This window comes from Otolemur garnettii, unplaced genomic scaffold (genome assembly GCF_000181295.1).
Source record: "Otolemur garnettii isolate 467f Iridium unplaced genomic scaffold, OtoGar3 scaffold00093, whole genome shotgun sequence".
NCBI lineage: Eukaryota > Metazoa > Chordata > Mammalia > Primates > Galagidae > Otolemur > Otolemur garnettii.
In genome coordinates this window covers 5,435,222-5,453,884 of record NW_003852488.1, presented here as the reverse complement: position 1 = coordinate 5,453,884, position 18,663 = coordinate 5,435,222, and positions in this window count along the sequence as shown.

Sequence of the window (18,663 nt, the reverse complement as noted above, 5' to 3'; positions counted from 1 at the left end):
GTGCCAGAATAATAGCACTGTGGAAGAAAATCCCATTGTCTCACAATAGCCTGTGAATGTCCAAGCTTCCTTTGCCTCCTGCCAGAGAGCCCAATGGAACTGATTGAAAGATTAGCTCATTTTTAACTGAAGTTTTGATGTTCTGGGAGACTGGGCAGTTTACCTCCACCTCAGGAAATTCTATGAGATAACTAGATTTAGTGTTGTCTTTTTCTGAAGAGTCTTTCAAACAGCCCCTCTGCTGTATCCTTGAATAGACTCAGCTTATTAAATAGGGAGTAGTTAATGAATTTCATGTGTGTATACTTTTGTCTGATGAGGAAGATGTTTGTAGTGAGGGTGACCTGGCCAACTGCTGAAATAGTTTTGTGACCTAATAACTGTAGACAAGATCCTAGATATAACTTGCTGGTCCTTAGCGTGCAAAGCACTTAAATGTAACTATAGACATAAATGTTTAACCTTCATGAGGGCAGAAATGGAAGTGTCTTTTTGTGAGTTACTTGGACAAATAGCTCTTGGAGTTTCATTTTCTTCATCTCTAAAGCAAAGAGTAACAACTGCTATCTTGCAGGTTTATTGTGAGCATTAGAGATGTTTACAAAGCACCCAGAATGTAGCAAGTACTCAACAAATGATCTAGCTTGAGAAAAGCTAGACTGGAAGGTATGTTTTTTTAAAACACTGAAAATGAATAGAAATGATTTCTGTGTTTACTTGGTCAGTAGTGTTTTTATTTTGTAATCTACTTATTTACACATAGTCTAAGACAGAGTTAGAGAAACAGAAGAGAACCTCTCAGAGGTTTTACCAAGATAATGAGCTTCAATATTTCTTGATATTGAATATTTGAGTATTTTTGATCTGTTGGATTGAATCTGTGGATGCAGAACACATGGATAGGAGGGCTGAGTATATCTGTTATAAGATATTGGTTAATGCAAATATGGAGGCTCAGATGTTCCATGATTTGCTGTCTGCAAGCTGGAGACCCAGTTTGAAGGCCTGAGAACCTGAGAGGTAATGATGTACTTTTCAAACTGTGTCTGAAGGCCTGAGAACCAGGACCGTAGGGGGCAGGAGAAGATTAATGTCTTAGCTGAAGTCGTCAGGCTGAAGTAGTCAGAGAGCAAATTTAACTGTCCTCTGGCTTTTTATTCTATTTGGACCCTCAAGGGATCAGATGATGCCTGCTCACATTGGTGAAGGCAGATCTGTTTTACTCAGTCTATTGGTTGGAATGCTAACCTTTTCCAGAAACATCCTTATAGACACAGCCAGAAATAATGTTTAACCAGCTATCTGGGCATCCTGTGGCCTAAGCAAGTTGACACATAAAATTAACCATCACAGTTATCTTATCAGTCACTTACATTCTTAAGCCTTGGTGACTTCCTCATCTATAATAAAAAGGTATTACACCTTAACATCTTGAAAAATTAGTTCCTGTGATTCATTCTGCTTGACTAATGTAATTAAAAACAAAAGTTTATTTGTCTAATTTCAGAAGTACTTGCTGAATGCAGAATATTTGAAAAACATAGAAAAACACTATCTCACCCTCCTTTACTTTCATCTATAGTCTTCAGAGGTAATCACTCTTAATATTTGCGTTTTGCCTAGTTATTCAGACCATTGTTAAACTTTTACATTTAAATGCATTCTCAGTTGATAATTAAGGAAAAGAAAATCTAGAAATTTGATAAAATTTTCCTTCTTGGGTATTAGGTATATTTAAAATAGCCACCTATGGCAAATAATGCCACCATCTTGGATGGCTATCTTTCTAAAAAGTGAATCTAATGTTGGAATTTCTTAACAAGTTGAAGGCTGATAGTTGCCATAGGAAGGAATATTTTTAGGAATGAGGTTCTTAGGAGAAGGCCATTTACCCTAAACAAAAGTGGGGACTCACGCTGTTTTATTGCAACATCCTCACCAAAGGATAGGAGAGTTCCACTAGGTGGTAGCATTGCCACATGGCCCAACAAAGCAAGCTGCAAGAAACTGGCTGAAGATTATGTGAATATTAAAGACAGAAGTTTGGACATGAATACAAAACCTGCTGTGGGCCAAGCAATATGATTTTTGACTTGTCCTTATTGAGAGCCAGCTGAGGGCTTGTCTGAAGGACAGTCATATCTATTACGTATATGTTTTAGGATGTATTTATAAACACACACATGTAAAATAGACCAAGGGAATTATGCCATCTGGGAACCAAAGTAGGAGAACAAATTTTCCTCAAGGAGGTAAAAAATATAATATATAATATGATAATTATGTAGGGCACACAAGATATGTTTTGAACTTTTTGGAAATAAACCTTTCAGGAGTGAGTTCTGGTGCCAAATAATAATAATAGCCAGAAGAAAACTATGTCTTGTGGTTTTCTTATAATCCTTTCCAGTTCCTCACACACACCAAATTATGCTCAGGAAAGTGGGGATAACACATACTTTTCAGGGCAAGTTCAGTAAATTGAACTCTTTGGATCAAAATACTAGCAAAACAACATTCGAAAGATCACAATATTTAACTTCCCTTTCAGAGTACACACAAACATTAGGAAAGAATGAAAATACTCTCATTTAAAAATCATTTTAAAGTTTTGGGTTTGAAATAACAATTAAAGCTTGTTTTTCTCATGCTTGGTGGATTTTCCTTTCAGATGAGCCTTTTGTAAAATATTGAGTCAATATTTTAGTACCGTCTTTATTTTTTACATATAAAAATTGTTTTTCTTTTTCCTTCTCATGATTCTTTCCCTATAATGATATTATTTCCTCCCTTTTACTGGAAATAAGATAAGTTGATTCCATTTTTTTTTTTTTTACCATTTTTCTCCACGGTAAGAAGATACAGTAGAAGTCATTTAGCACATAATTCAAAATATAATTGAAAATGAAGCATACATCCAAATGATCTTATAGTGCAGAAACTGTACAAGTAAGGTGGTTTTAGTGTTAGAATGAGAATGAGAACCTTTAATTTCCCCCTAACAACCTCTTCCTTTTCCTTCTCTTGATGGAATGTGCCCCTGAGGTGAATTCTCCTCCAAATTTGTCCTAATATTTGTGATTTCTTACAAGCTATTCAGATTTTTGAGCAGCAGATTTTGATGGGATGGGCTTGGCTAACTGTTCGTGCCCTGGGGACATTCCTATGTCAAAGGATGTTCTGGATGGAATTCAGGTGTGTGGTGGGACGGACTCCAAAAATCTAGGCCTGCTTTGAGGAAAAAACTAGAAATTCTGATCTAGCAAAAACTCTGAGATCATTTTGGAAGCAGCCAAGATGCTAAATGGTCTATGACAGATCAAGTAGTGTAGGTACACACTGGCATCCTTGCCTTTATGCCATCATCTTTGGAGAACAGGAATGGAGGGAGCTTCCTAATAGTGAGCAACAGTGGCCTCAGCTCTCAGTCAAGTGTGTGTGTATGAGTGGTGAGACTTAATTAAGAAGGCGAGATAGTTGTAGTAATTTCCTTTGAGTCTTCATTTAAAATTGACTTTTCATGCTATTAGCTCTTGAGGTGAGAGATGGGGATAGGAAGTATAAGGTTAATTGCTAAGGGTAGACACATACAAAGGTGGCTCTGCCATAAGCCACTTGAGAGTCAAATTTAGATCCAGATGAGATTTGGGTAACTTCTAGGCCATTTTCCTCCTTCTATCATGATCCTTTGTCAGTTACAGTCTGGATATTGTTTTTGTAGAAGCTTGAAAAGAATTCCAAACTGTGCTAAACCTCACTAAGGAGTTTGAAATCTACTTGAAGTATCATAAATTTTCTGTGCTTATTACTCTAAACTTTTGGGACAAAACCAAATACTGATAAATATGTAAACAAAAGCATAAACTATTTCTAGTCATATTTGACTTACCTGATTCTTGGGACAAGGAACATTTTTTTTTTTTTTTAAGCCTGGCAAAATATTCTTACTTTGCCATAGTTTGAGAAAGAATAATTATAATAAACTATCCACTCTTTTGGCTATAGATTCTTATATTTTCAAAGAATGAGAGCAATCATGGTGGTCTCTTTTTATTTAAATTCTGAAGGACGCCATAGTTGCCAATGGATAAAATTTCTTCTGGGAATAGAGATAGACTTCCACATAGGATTAATTTGCAGTAAAGTTAGAAATCTGAAGCACACGAATTAAATGGTTAAGTAGTGCTTGCAAGCCGTGATATCAGAGGAAATAACTGCTATTAAATAAAGGTTGAATAGCAGTGTACAGGGGAAAAATGTCCTCATTTTCATCAGCTAATAATCAAAACAGTTTGACACTAGCCAGAGAGAGCCAAAAATATGGAAACAATTATTGAGTTAAATAAAATATCACAAAATTATATGTTATTTTGCATTTTACATTTCTAAGGTAAAAACATTTCTTGAAGATTCCATTATGTATTGATCAAATAAAAGAAAAAGGTTAGGAGTGGGTTTAAAGGCAAAAGTAGGAAATGTGATATCTTAAGATACTAGTGGAAAAATGTTTGGGTTATTCTTACTTCCACAATGCATAACTCTTAACTTTAAATCCCACTGCTCACTGCCTATATTATTAGGTTGGAATAACCAGTTCTATAATGGAGAAAGTGGTTTCACTGACAAGAAAAAGATGTCTTATAAGTCTAGATGGAGGTTTGATCAAATGTATATAGTTCACTTTGACTTAAAAAAAGTGATGATGATTGTCATTAAATCTCATGTTCTGTTTTTACTTTTACGAGACCATTACACATCCGAACTGCATAACACTACAATAACAAAATCGCGTTTCCTACTATTTCAAGAAATCTGAAAAGGTGATGAAAGACATTTCCTACCAATGATGTCAGTGGTTATTTAATTGCCATTAAGATGGTAATGAAACTTTTTCTTGTCACTTATACATGATGAAGTGTTCTTGATCAGATTGTGTGAAACAAAATGGCTACCATTATATTAGATGTTCTTTCTGAAAACTGGGTTTTCATTACTTTAATAATGTTAGCAGAGAGAGCTGAATTATGTTTGGCATTAGCTCTTGAATTATTGCCTCTAGATAGTATTATAAAAGAAATTGGACTACCATAGTTTTCCATACTAAGGATAATGTATATTTTACAATATTGAGAAAAATCCACGTTACTATTATTTGAGATAAAATAAATTACCCACCCTAGATATAGAATTTGTTTTGTCTTGTTAATTTTAACTACTAGTATCATTTTATCTGAAGACCAGAGCTATGCTTAAGTCACATCCATGGGATATAAAGCACATTAGAAATTTCTGGATTTTTTTTTTGTCTTAAGATATAAATAAAGGAATATATAGAGGTCTTGTCTTCTCTCACATTTAGCTCGGTATTTCCTATTACTTGGTTATCTATTTTCTTTACCTGTCTGTGTTCTAGGAAAGATTGAAAGAGAGAAGGAAAGCAATAAAGACTATAAAATGGGAAGAAAGATTACAACATCAATTTAGAACTGAAGAACCAACATTATCATTAGAATAAGAAAAATTTCCTTATGTCTCAAATCCTAAACAAGGCTATTGGTCCTTAACTCAACAAGTCAAAGTTTAAGATATTATGGTCTGTAAGGGAAAAAAAGTATCAATGATGGAGTCTATTTTCTTTACCCTTAAGACTAGGCTAGGCATGGTGGTTCACGCTTGTAAACCTAGCACTCTGGGAGGCCGAGGTGGGTGGATTGCCTGAGCTCTGGAGTTCAAGACTAGCCTGAGCAAGAGTGAGACCCCATCTCTAAAAAAAGCCAGGATTTGTGGCAGCCACCTATAGTCCCAGCTATTTGAGAGGCTGAGGCAAGATGATTGTTGAGCCCAAGAGTTGGAGGTTGCTGTGAGCTATGTCACAGCACTCTACCCAGGCTGACAAAGTGAGACTGTCCAAACAAAAAAAAAGAAGATTGGGCTTGACAATGCAACTATGCTTTGATTGGACACTGACAGAGGCTTGAAGACTTACATGTAGGGACTTTCCCTATCCTGCTGTTCTTTGGAACCCTGAGACCATTGTGTGAAGAAACACTGAATATCCTACCAGACAGTAAAAGGCCATAAGGAGCAGATCTGAGCTGCCCTAGCTTAGATCTCTCCAGACCAACATGCCTCCCATCCCTCAGCTATGGGAGGCCATACTTGATTATTCAGTATCAGGCAAGCTCATGAGGGCTAGAAGATCTGTTTAATCAACTCACAGAAATGCAAATGTTTGTTAATTTCAGTCATTAAGTTTTAGGGCAATTTGTGTAAACAAAAGCTAATAAATATACATAGAAAGAGTGGAACATCGGTTTTTGGATGAAAAAAGCTAACAGACTTTTGTTGTCATTGCTTTTATATTTATTAATAAAATTGTGTTTGAATAGGAAGCTTAGTTTTAGTTTCATGAACTCATGAAGCTTCTGTAGTCCTTCCTGTAAAGACTCTATGATTCAAGCCATTCTAGTTGAAAAATTGTACCTCTTGAATTTCTGGGTGCCTTCATAAGCTTTGTAAGAATTGGAATCATCACATTTTCTATTATTCAATTTTGCTATTACATTTTTTTTTGGCCCGGGCTGGGTTTGAACCGGACACCTCTGGTATATGGGGCTGGCGCCCTACTCCTTTGAGCCTCAGGCACCACTCTTTGCTATTACATTTTTAAACAATTATTTTTTATGTACATATGAGAACTTTTGGGAACCAAACACATTAGCTACTGCTAATTTAATGTGACACATTGTGGATGTAAGTAACATTAGCAATAACATGTTTTTCACATTATTGCTAGAATTTTCACCAAATCCTCAAAAGTTTCTGAGAAAGACTTTCGCTTTATTTTCCATTAATAAGAATTATATTCTAGATGTATGTATAGAGCACATCTCCTTCTGTCTACTGGGGAGTATCTGGATGACAATCTACTTGTTTATTTATTAATTTTTAATTAATTAATTTTTTTGAGATAGTCTCACTATGTCAACCTTGGTAGAGTGCCATGGCATCACAGCTCACACCAACCTAAACTTTTGGGCTTATGAGATTCTCTTGCCTCAGCCTCCCACATAGCTGGGACTATAGGTGCCTGCTACAACCCCCCGCTATTTTTTGTTGCAGTTGTCATTGTTGTGTAGCTGGCCTGGGCTGGGTTCGAACCAGCCACCCTCAGTGTATGTGGCTGGTGCTGTAACCACTGTGCTATGGACACTGAGTTGACAATCTATTTATATTTGAATATATGCTCTCTGTTTTCTGTTTTTTTTTTTTTTTTGGCCTGGGCTGGGTTTGAACCTGCCACCTCTGGCATATGGGGCTGGCGCCCTACTCCTTTGAGCCACAGGCACCGCCCGTCTCTGTTTTCTTTATTGGTTGACATAGGTTATTGATTGAATGTGAGAATATTGGAAAATTCAAGAAATTGTGGACTTAGAAATTGTGGGTATTCATCTTACCCTATGGCTATCTTGCCTATTGTTGCAATATTGTCTTGATGTTTTTATTAAGAACATGAATTGAATTTTTTTTGAATAGGTTGATTTGAAAGGTAAAATCCCAGGGATGGCCAGAATGCCTTTTCTTTTTTATTTTTTACCCAAGATGTTCAGAGTTGTAATCTGTTTGTTTGGATACATATTTTACCAGATGATCCAGATCTTTGTAACCAGGTGGCTCTATGATACTCTTAGTTAGAGCGTCAGTTTTGAAAACTACCATCTAGAATCTGGAAGTTGCTCCTCTAGACTAGGGACAACTTTGCATTTTAAAGGATAAAATATAATTCATGCTAAATATTATTATTTTGGGGAAAATTAAATGAGTAAAGGAGAGAATTTTTTCTCAGAAATGAGAAATAAGAAAACATAAAATTTTGTATGTTTATTGTAGGCCCCAGGTTTTATTGATACTAATTTAAATTTAAATCCTTTAGCTGTATATCAAGGCAGTTATCAAGTTAAAGTTGATATTGAGAGCACCAAACAGCTCAACTTGTGAGTATTAATGGATTCAAATATGGGAACTTTTTTAGCATTAAAGGAAGTGGGTCCCTGTTGATCTGGTTTCATGTAAAGACTTTGTGTTTCTAGTGTAATGTGGTCATGTCAATTTCATATGCAACAAGATATTTGTTATACATTAGATTGCCTTTTTAAAAAAAAATTTAATTCCTTATTGGTGGAGATGAGATTGTGTATGTTCATTCTTTTAATAAGAATGAGTAAGAGTGAATTTTCGACTTATGAGTATAGTATAAAATGCCTATAGTGCTGACACAACAAATCCCAGAGAATTGTACTTTTAAAAAAAAATAGAAGTTAGAGTGAGGTAATTTGGGCCTAATCTGATGATTTGTTGGATAGCCTTCAAAGGTCACTTAACCTCAGTTGTAAGATGCTTTGAAATCCTTAGATAAAAGTTCCTATGTTTAAGACAGAGTATCAGACTGGATTCATATTTTATACAATTCTCAGGGGAAATTTTGATAGTATTACATAGAGCTAGAATTTGGTACAATAAAATTTTAATGGATTTGGGAATTAAGCAAGTGTATTCAATATTTGATTCTCAACATTGCAACAGCTCTGAATGATGGCAAAACATTCACTTTTGTAAAGACTTTTGAGTGCTGTACAGACTGGGTGCCAGAGAAAGAATTAATTAAATAACAGAAAGATGATTTTCATTTAAATTAAAGCCTGGCAGTTAAAGCCAAATTCAGCTTTACCCCCAATGAAGTAGTAAGAGATAGTAAAATAAATGAAATTATTATTTGAAATGTCTCTCTCCATGGACATCCTGCTTTGGACATATCTGATTCTGGGAAAAATGCCAGGCAAGGCCCTGAGGTGGCATTGGGCTTCACAGTGTCAGTACATCAGGCCTGCATGCCTGGAATGAGAGGCGAAACTGCTATCTCTAACCCTTCCTTTGTGGGTCTGAGGCCCTTTGGAAAGAGGATTTTTTTTGAGAAATATAAAATATGTTTTTGTTTGCTGTAAATTGGAGATTTCATAGATTTCCAAACCTAGGTATGATTAAAGAGAGGAAAATATTAAGTTGTCCTTAGAATGACCAGACAGGAATGTAATCACAATGTATAAGTGATAATCCTGAGGTCCAGGCATGATGCTCATGGAATTAGTTTAGAGATTGTTCTGGAAGTCAGGATAAAATTTTATTCCAATCACATGTAAGAAGCTCAGTGAAGGAAACTCAAAACATTTCCAGATTTTTTGCATAATTTCATAGGTCTTTATTGTGCATTTGCTCTGCACCAGTGTTATGCTTGGTTTCAGGGATATTGTTGGTTCAATGGAGAAATACTAGTTGATGTCACTACTATAGTAAGCAGCTGCTCTTTTAAGTGATTGATCTCATTTTTAATAAATCATTTCATGTGAAACATAAACATATTATATATTGTGCTTCATTTTAGAATACTGTGTTTTAACAATTATTCCAATTGGAGGTGGGCCTAAAAAACCATCTAAGATGAATTTATTTCATTTGTTCATTATTCAAGTAACCTTTATTTTGAGCTCATTTTTAAGTGCGAGGCACTCTCCCGCAGAGGTTGAATTGAATTTGTCCTTGGATTAGCATCGGTAATAGATCTCTGAAAAGGTTATTGCTGTTTTTGTTATTGCAAGTTTTGAAACTTGTGACAGGCTTCAAGTATTTGATCTTACAAGTTCTCACTGGCTTATCAACATTTATATCTTCCCTGCTAATATGGTACCACATATTTTTCATTATTTTTATACATTCAGTCCAACAGAGTTACCATGTTGTAGATAACAAATACTTTCATCAAACATTTATTGTGCACCTGAAATATATTTGGAAATTTTCTGTGGGGAAAAACAGTGTCTATCTTCAAAGCTCCAATGCCTAGGCAGGGATCCTCAAACTTTTGAAACAGGGGGCCAGTTCACTGTCCCTCAGACCGTTGGAGGGCTGGACTGTGGGCCCCAGGATGAGTTGGCTGCTAAGCAGGACAGGCAGTGGTGGCAAAAACACCTGGCAGGCCGGATAAATGTCCTAGGTGGGCTGCATGTTGCCATAGTTTGAGGACGCTTGACAAGAGGGCAGATAAGTAAACATTTACGATGGAGGATGATAAATGACAAAACAGATGTAAAGATGGAATTTTAGGGGAATCTAGAGAAGAATTATCTAACTAAGACTATAGAGATGTCATGATGAAAAGGATAAAATCCTCTTTTGTTGTGTAGCAAATTTCCCCCTGTCTCATGGTTTCTCTGGATTAAGAATTTGGGAATGTTTAGCCCAGGTGTTTTTTGTGAGGTAGCATTTAAGATGCAACTCAGGCCGCTGCCATTTGAAGATGTGACTGGAGCTGGGGGATCTGCCCTGGCTCACTCACAGGGATAAATCTGTTTTGTTTGTTGGTGGGCAACCTGAATTCCTTCCTAATCAAGGCCTTGCTACAGGACTGCTTTGCGTGTTTCCATGACATGGAGGCTGGCTTCCCCCAGAGTGAATGATCCAAGCCCAGACAGAAAGTCTAATATCCTTTGTGACCTAGCCTTGGAGGTAATGTACCTATGTTTCTCTAGTGTTGTGTTGATCACGGAGATTGGGTGTGATTTAGTGTCAGAGGTGAAGCCAGAAAAGTGGTCTGCAAGATGGAGTCTGAGAAGCTAAGCTGGAGCAGCACAGCTGACTAGTCTGCCTAGCTCACCTCTCCCTGCCCCCCAACCATGATTATCTAGGTTAGGTTAATCGAGATTAACTATGATTGTGAGGATGTTTGTCTCAGGAGACTCTGAGGAGGTAATCACACATAGACAATAGGTAATCACACATAGACATAGATGATAGTGGTAGAGTAAAGGTTACTTTGATGATGTTTTTTTCAGATGATTTTCTTAAATGTTTTGTTAAAATGAAAATCATCTTTCTGTTGTTTAAACATTTTGCATTATTAGAATGGAAGCTACTTTGATGTTGCTTCCTATCAGATAAAGTTAAAATTTTCTAGGTTGGTTTTCTTGTATTTCATTATCAAAGTTTTAGAATTGTAACTGAGGCAGAACAGAATTGAAAGGCTACTCTTACTGTTCCTTAAATCACTGGCCTTCTGACAAATAAAGCGTGTTTGGACTTAAACCCCTTCTTTGTATATTGGCAGGACAGTGATGAGCAGCCTGTTACCCTGTCTGGTAACAATGGGATTACCTTACTCATAGGAGGTGAGGACCACTGGGGCCATCTTGGGGCCTGGCTATCACACCAATCTTTAGGATTGCTTATTATCTGTGATTTAATGTTAGTCCCTAGAGTCCCTTGGGCCTTGGTAATCACCACTGATAACATAGGCCTTTGAATTTCATATGTTATATAGCCTTCTGTTATTATTACTCTTTCTTGAATCATGTGGAGTAACATGTTAGCAAAACACTGGGTATAATTGTTTCTTAATTTCTGCTATGGATGGACTAATCCTAGTGGTGTCACTGACAGTTAATAGGTTTAAGACATCATCACAGAGAAAAGTACTTGCTGTTAAACATGAAGATTACAAAATAAATTGTTCTTTCTAATAGTGTTGCTGAAACATTATGATGGGGCTCCAAGTGGGAACCTCTTTCCCTGAAGGCTTGATAATTAGCCATTTGGATAGATTGGCCCATGTTGTCTATTACTCTAATGTGAATTTCAAGCATATCATGCAATGGACCATTTAAAACTCAATAATGTAAACATCCTCCACATCCTATATTAGAAATAGTATTGTAACCAGTGAGTAGTATTTGGGACCTGATGCTTGAAACCTTTCTTTTGTTGAGTGGAGAAAGATGTTGATGATTAAAAGTTGATACTCTTTACATTTACTGGATAACAGTGTTCTGCTAATGCTTTTTCCAGTTCTGTGGTTGTACTAAGAAGTGGGTTAGGAAAGGGTCAGTATGGTCAGTCTGCATTTATCTATATAGGATTTGGCCCCTGTCTCCTGGTTCTTTTTTTTTTTTAATCATGGGGCAATATGAAACAGATTGTGACTACAGAGCATTTTTCTGCCTATATCTTGCCTATAACACAAGTTGGTTATTAACCTTCCCATTAAAAAAAATACTTCCTGTTTTTTAAGCATGTTGACATGCTGAGAGAGCGTACAATTTCAATTCCAAATTTGTTAGAGTTTAATGTACTTGTTATGGTATTTCCAACAGTTTGTCATTTGATAAAAGTAGAGCTTCATCAAGCACAAAGGTCAGATGTAGAGCTTGCTGAGCTTATATTTTTAATCTTCTCTCTACAGTTCATCTTCCCCTGCTCTCTGTAGGCACCCTGTTGCTAGTAATTACCTTGTATATAGCCATTATGTTCTTGTCTTTATTTTTAACATAAGCCCTGACATACACGTTAATCTACTTAAGTTTTTGGTGTGGCATAGACACACATTCAAGTTCTGTCACCTCATAGCCCTCTCAGCATCTTTCTTTATTCTCACCTGTCAAAGTCTAGTCATACTTCCCCTTCCTAGGAATGCTTCTGATACCGCAGTTTTAGGTTCTTGGTCTCGGTGATTTGAAGAATAAATCTGCGGACCACAGATCAGTGGTAAGACAGAATTTATTTACAGAAAAGAATGCAAAAACGCTAAAGCTCCCGGTAGGGAGAGAAAACCCAAGTTGGAGAGAAAAGTTCTCTCTGTTTCTCTCCCCATCTCTCTCTGTCTAGGGGTATATATAGGTGCATGGTTCCTTCTATATGAGGCCAGGAAATGAATGGATACAGTCCCTTCCTCTGGGGCAAGGAGAACAATGCATTAATGAATGGACACAGTCTATTCAGGGAATCCAGGCCTAGGAAACTTACATGAAATTGACCTAGGCATAGGAAATGGGGATTCCATATTCAGTCATAAGTGCAAAGGGAAGGAGACACCAAGGTGCTGGTGTCTCCCCAGCAGTTGTTCGGTCCCTTTGGCTACTGGAGCCTCTGGTGGGGGAGGGAGGCTCCCCTCCTCCTTGTCTACGCTGGTTCCACTGCCAGCTGCCGCAGCACCAACACTGCCAAGGCGGAGGTGGCGGGTCCTCCAGCCCAGCTCTGCTGAGCTGCCTGGGGAGCCATCTGTCCTATATCACTTCTATTTATTACCTATTTTTTCTGTTGAATTTTGTCTTATAATTTTGACTTCTGTCTTAAGCAATTCCAAGAAAAGAAGGTGGGCATGGAAGGGAAAACTGGGGTTCCCTTTAGATATAGGGGCTTTGAAGACTCTTGGGGGCTGGGAATTCTGAATGAGTAGCAATAGGGTAAAAAGATAGTCAACAAAAGTTTTAGGAAAGTTTAGGGAATTTGATATGGAACTACACTCATAAACTTCTTTTTTTGCTTTTTCATGCTCTTATGGTCTGTATTCTCTTTGCTAATACATCTGAACCACCAACCGATTCTTCCCAGTATCTCCTTTTTCTTTTACTCTGACTCTTTCCCATGTATATCCTGGGATCCCCCAACCTTAAAGTAGTCTGACCCTGTTAGGTATTTCCTTCAGTCTGTACCAATCTGGCAAGCCAGGAGGCCACAGGTTAATTACTCAACTCCTGTGGCCATGTAATAGTTCCTTCCTCTGCTGGTAAAAGAGAGGGAACCCTTTGGGAGTATCTCACACATTATCTCCTCTTCCTTACTGAGCTATTCACTCTTTGGTAGCTCTAAGGCTCAGATGACCCTCAATTACCTAGCAAAGCAAACTGTCTTGTGTATTGAATATTGCTCAAATAGTATTTCATGACTGGGTCATCAGCTCTTCCTTTGCTGCAGCAGTCTCCCTTTAAGCATTTATTTTTAAATTCTTTTGAGGTTTTTGTTACATACATTCTGCCTTTCTTACCTCCCACATGTGAGTTCTGAATACTACAAATTCCCCCATTTCTTTCCTTAGCCACATTATGAATTGTTATTGCTTTTGTTCTGAGCTCAGAAAGCTAGAGACACTATCCCAGCTCTCATGAGGCCCCCAAGACCCACATTCTACCACTACTCCCAATTTTGTTGGTAAGTTTCTCAGAGAACATGGTGAGGATCCGAGGTTTACATTCCCAACTTCACCACTTTTCCTTTCCATGTGAAATCACATGTTTTCATGTATCTTTCTTATTACTTTTCGTCTGCCTTAGAGAAAGGGCTAATGCAGTATAGACCATGCATTTTGACACCATGCAGATGGAATTTGAACTGTACCCTGCAATTTAACTAGTTGAAGGGCATGGACAAACCATTCTAGGTTAAGTGTCCTCTTCTGAAAAAAGAGAATGATACAATATGATAGGGGTGATCACATAAGATAATAGACATATGTGCCTAGAAGAGTGCTTGGAATCCAGCCAAAAATCAACAAATGTCAGTTTTGTTACTTTCTCCTTACTTCTTCCCCTGTATGTTCTGGGGTATTTTTCAATCTCAACTATATGCCTGTTGTTTCACATTAGAAACTTCTCCCTCAAACCTGTTTTCAATTTCACTATTGTTTTAATTCCCTCTTTTTTTGTATGTTAGTTTATTGAAAAGGTTATCTAAACTTTATTATATTACCATATATTACTGCATGCATCAATTATTATTTGACTTTCACCCTTATCTGACATTGAAATTGAATGAAATTGAACTTGTTTACACCAAGGTTTCTGGTGCCTGATGAATTGTTAAATAAAATAAATACTTTTCATTCTTTATCTATTGATCTTTTACTAGCACATCATAACAGTGATAATTCTTTAAAATTCTCAGGTTTTTCTCTGTTCTTTGCAAACTTTATCCTCTTGTCTACCTCTTTAATGCCAGAATTTCAGTTTTTACTCCTTTCCCTCTCCGTTTCCTGTTTTCTCTCTTCTTGCTCTCTGTCAGTTCATTTCTCAATGGGTTCCAAAAATGTTCCAAAACTGTAAAATACTAAATACATGTGGAATATCCACAAAAAGAATAAACTATGAATGAAGCTAGATGGACAAATCTCAAGAACATTGCTTTAAACAGAAGAAGTTAGATGTAAAAGACTAATACTATATGATTCCATTTATTTGAAGTTCATGAACAGTCTTGCAACTAAACACATGATATTAGATCAAAACAGTGGTTGCTTATGAGGCATGAGGATTGACTAGAATGGTTCCTTGGAAAGTTTGTATGGTTGATTCTAGTCATTTCATTGTATGTAATATTTACCTAAAAAAGTTAAAAGGTTATTGAGAGAGATATAGTGAATAAATTAGAGATAGAGAACAAATTTTACCCTCTCACCTCCAAATTTTCCCCGTCTTCCATAGGATCTTCAAAGTATTTTGTGTTGTACAAGGTGGGGGTGCTATATCTGAGGCTGCTTTTGACCATGACACAGGTTTTGTAGTTCAGAAGGTTGACCATCAGGCTGTGACCATCAGAACTGAAAAAGTATGAAGGAAAGATACTTCTATATGGTAGTCCTAAGTTGGGACTGACACAAGGTCATATATTTGGTTGCATGTTGAGAAAAGTATTTGCTAATTGTGTATATGTAGTATAAATACTAAATTAATGGCACTGTATGCTAAAGTGCTTGTTTTTATATTTAAGATATTTTCAGCATGCTAGGAATAGAAGAGGGATGCAAAGGGACATAAGCCAACTTGGCAAATTCCATATACATGGTTATAGTATAGGGAAGACATTCTAGTAAAAATGTACTACACTTCCGCAGAGCTGGTGCCTGCACATGGATTGGCAATTGACTGACAGAAATATTTTATGTGTTTTATTTTACATATATGTATACACATCGCATGTAGAGACATGGCTCACAAAGGAAATATACAATGTATTGATCATAAACATGCTGAAAATTGGATCTGATCTTTTTATTATTGTATTGGCTGTTGCAGTGGAAATGTTTCCTAATAAAAGTATCTAAGTCTGTCAAACCAATATAGTGCTCTCCATTGTAACATACTCCTTTCCAAGTACTCTACATTTTTATAATACTAATGTCATGTCACCAAACATGGCCACTAGACTTGCTCCAAAATGTTGAACTCTTAGCAAAAATACTTTTATAATAATTCCTAGTCCTTTGCCTAGACTAACTTTCAAACCTATGAAAGTATCAAAATTCCTTATTTTTTTGTTCTTTACTGAGTACTCTAATGTGGAATTATCCATTTGAAAGCTCCTCATCTTTTTAGTCTACTTTAGTTTGATTCATTATCTTTTGTTTATTCTGTTCTACACAAATTACTTGGATGCAAAGGGAAGGAAAAATATGAAGATTCATGTTTGTAGTCTTCTTTTTAACCAGTGTTTGTATTTTCTCAGGTTAGTGAGTCAGTGTTTATGGGAATAGCATGTTTTTGTTTTGTTCATTGGATTTTTTTGTCATGCATGTGTAATACATTGATTTGAGGTGCTGATGCCCATTTATTCCTCATTTGTTTTTAATGTTATGAATGCTAATTTAAATATAATTTTCTCTAGCTTATTATGAATATAGTTGTAAATTAAAACAAGAAAAAACACACGAAATCCCTGGAAGCAAATTGGGGTGGTTGTAATGAGGAAGTATCTTAGGGCCAGAGGAGAAGTAAAATTAAGTTATGGAAAGAAGGTGAAAGTAAGAATTAAACTATTTTTTTTTATTAGAATTAGTTTTATCATTTTGCTTTACTTTTGGGATTATTGTGAATATGGATAGAGACATATTAAAATATGCTATTACCCACTCAATAACAAAAACAAAAATAGCATGCCTTTCTGCCTATCCTTTAGAATTCAAAATTCTGACCATTAGCATTACTCTATCTAATCTTAGAAAGACTATAATCTTAGGAAAGACTAAGAGCAGTTATTTTGTTCTCAAACCACTTTGGTGTCTATTGAATGTCTCTGGAAGAAAGGATATTTCCTATTTAGAGTAAACATTTCCCTGGAATTTATCACTGGAATATTTCAAGGCTAAGATGTTTGATTAAAAAGGAGGGAGGTATATGGAGGGTTGGCTGGTCCAGGTGGGATACCTAAAGCTGGGAATTGGCTGAGGCACTGACATTTGTTGGAGTCATGAGGATGAGGGATATAGGGAACAATTTTGTCTCATTTCAATTATTCATTAATTTTTTTCTCCTTTAGGAGGTCTGACTATGTGCAAACTCATGCTAGAAAAAATGCTGCATACCTTATTACTGAATAGCTCTATAGTCACTGTAGAAATACTCCCCTTGGCCATCTGGTGACTACAGTGATAGTGATATTCAACAATGAGATATGTAGCACGTTTTGGGGGGTGAGTTTGCAAACTTAATTGTCAGATCTCACATGACAATAACTCTGATGGCTATTCTAGAAAAAGAGTTCCAGAATTTCTTTGAAGGGTAAAATGAGGCACTGGCATTGGTTCATAACTTCCCCAGGGGAAGACCTTTAAGGTGACCATAGTGATATTCAGCAGTGAGGTATATAGCACTAGGATGAGTTTGTGATCCTAATTGTCTGACCTTCTACATTTAATCTCTGTATCCTTGTTTGTAATATTTGCAAATCAATAAAGTATATGGTATTGATATGTGGGCAACAAATAAAAACATGGATTTCTTCAGTTTAAGAGGCTGTTTTTACAATTGAGAAGATAACATCTAGGAATAAAATGCTGCAAAGGCATTGTCTTTTGTGAACATGGAGTGGTGCAGATAAACTACTGTAATGACTTCAGGAAGGAAGAAATCCCATGGTGGATTAGGTAGAAAGGGAAGGAGTTCTGGGAAGGTCAGGACTGAATTTACTTAAAATGTATTCCTGACAGTGTCAGAAATAAATGCTTCCATCTTATGAATGTACTGTTCTTTTCTAAGATGCAGCTGAGTCACACCCCTTCCTCTTGACCAGATAACTTCTTTTATCTTTAGATGTTTTAACTAAAATCTCTTTTCAGATTTTATCTTTTCTGAGTAGAATTCAGTTTTAAAATAATTTGTCAGCCTCTTCATCTCACCAATCACTTTGGTTGCCTTTTGTTAGACTTTTCCCCTATTGCTATTTCTTGAAATATGATCTGAACACAGGTGCCTAGTATTACAGGGGTATGCACATGTATATTTTTGTGCAGGAGAGCATGAGGTTCCATTTCAAATGATCCTTCCTGATTTTATCTTGAATTTTAATTTCCTTTTTTGTAAAGAGAAGTATTTGGTTTGCTTTTGAGTTCTTTTTGTGTCTGAAAGTTTTATCTTAGAGTGTGCCATCTTTTAAATGTAGATTTAGCTCTTTATTCTTATAGATTTCAGAATGTCTCCATGTCATTTGAAATCTTAGAGATTCCTTTGTGCACTCTTTGAGGTCATTTATAAAATAAGTCTGATTCCAGGATTTATTCTTGTAGAACCTACTCTTTATGCTTTCTACTAGCCAAAGAAATTCTGAAATCTTTAGCCAAAGCAAGAAACGTAAAGCTTTATCTTCTAGTTACTTGTCTAGCAAGTTCCCTATCCATGATCAATCAGTCCTCCCCACCACCTTTCACTTCAAAATTAACATAAAAGTATCTTTGGTGTGGAACTTCATCAAAAGCATTTTAAAAATCAGTGTCCTACATAGTACATTGTATGTCAAGTAAAGTTATGATAAAAATGAATATTACTTAAGCATGGCAAGAGAGATGTAGTT